Genomic DNA, 2030 nt, shown 5'->3' on the forward strand with positions numbered 1-2030 from the left:
GATTTCTAAAATAGTATATGCTATCAATTGTAATTATGATTATTATGTTAAGTTATTATAAACCACAGAAATAACCAAATTTCCTTGTATAAATCTTCTAACCCAAGCAGAACAAAAATTAAATACCAAGAAAATACTTTGTCAGATTTTCATGTTAAACCACCTGATACTAAAATTGTTTAAAATAATTTATAACCAATGCTTGGTCCCATATTCCTGGAAAAACAATTAAAGCTTCAGGTACATTTGATCACCTGGTCAGCCATTTAAACATTGTATAAAGGGATTTCATTCTATTGTTATTTTCAATGCATGTTTTCTGGTGGTATAAAAGCTTTCCCATGCAAGAGAGTTGTTATAACAGTAGATTATTATGCTACAGTGTATTTTCACCAGGTAAAGAAAACTTTTTATGGTTTGAATCTTCTGGAAACATCACAGAAAGACTGTCCTTGCCGTCCAGACCACAATAAAACTTGGGGATTTGGGCTTTGGGTTCATGGTCTCACAACTAAGAAGGGTCCCTCCACACTCTTGGAACTGTACACCCACTGGAACCCTTAAGGTTAAACTAACCAGGGACATTTCTCCAAAGAAGAAGATGGCATCCTTGATGTGAATATATTTTCCCAAGTTCACAGATTAAGACTTCTATTATCATGAAGCTCTTATCTTTGAAGAATTTTCCGTGCTTATGCCTCTATGAACAATAGAAGTGGAAAAGGGGTCTGTTACATGCACTAATGGGGTGCACTTTTATTTGTGAAGGAGTTTTCAGCCAGCCTTATACATGGATAAGCTTGTACTTTGATAGATAAAAGATGAAGGCCCAATGTAGGTAAGAAACTTTAACAGTACATATGTTGCCTCATAATCGGTCAAGAACAACACACTGGATCACTCCTCTTAACCCACATCCTGGGTTATTAATAACTTATTAGGTTATCCTAACTTATTAGGCCCTTTTTCCATGGTTTAAAGTAAAAGAAGCAATGATTAGAAATGCATCCCTCATGATAGGCTCTATAGCAAATTCTACATGAAAGGCTATCATTACACAACAGACTTCAAATTCTCTTTAGAAAGTTATGCTATCCTGGCTAACATGGTGAAACCCCGTCTCTACTAAAAAATACGAAAAACTAGCTGGGCGAGGTGGCGGTTGACTGTAGTCCCAGCTACTCAGGAGGCTGAGGCAGGAGAATGGCGTAAACCCGGGAGGCGGAGCTTGCAGTGAGCCGAGATCACGTCACTGAAGTCTAGGCTGGGTGACAGAGTGAGACTCCATCTCAAAAAAAAAAAAAGAAAGTTATGCTAAATAATAGAACTGGCTAAACAAAAGTAACTGTGCAGCTGCTGGCACTTGTGGCCTATGGGGAAATACATCAAATGAAGATTATAGAAACTCAACGGTAGGGGACTGACAAAAAAAAATTGCTTAGTTAAGCAAATAGACTTTTTATCTAGCTCGTTCTTTAATCTATTTAATTCTAGGTGGTTTGGTTTATGGTGATCCTGGGTAAGGAGCATACTTCAAACTTCTGGTATTATCCACCCTATAGTCATAATAATAATCTCCCTGGTGTGCTGTATTCTCTCAAAGGCTTTAAATGTTTGCCTGCAGCCATCTCTAGAATGTCAAATGATCTCTCTTCTACTGGAATTACAAAAGCTGAAAGAAATGTGCAACTATGAGGACATCGTAACCTATAAGTGGTGTGCTGAGACTGGGAACCCAAAATGATGGAAACTGAGAGTGGCGCTATGGCCCCAAGCTTTGGTCACACTCTCACCTAAGTGAGAACCTGACCAAAAAGGGGGAATTTTTTAAACAAAGTCCTGGGAGGCCATTGTTTTGGACTGAGCTCATGCACTAGGCCCCAACAGACCAAATCAAGCCAAAATGGGGTCGTTTGTGTTCAGACTTTAAGGAAACACATAAGATTCTAGAACCGACCAGGTTTTGTTTTTTGTCCTGCAAATCTCTATAACAAACATTTCTAGGGGCGGAGCAAGATGGCCGAATAGGA

The sequence above is a fragment of the Colobus angolensis genome, unplaced genomic scaffold, assembly GCF_000951035.1.
Source record: "Colobus angolensis palliatus isolate OR3802 unplaced genomic scaffold, Cang.pa_1.0 Scaffold454, whole genome shotgun sequence".
NCBI classification, from domain to species: Eukaryota; Metazoa; Chordata; class Mammalia; order Primates; family Cercopithecidae; genus Colobus; species Colobus angolensis.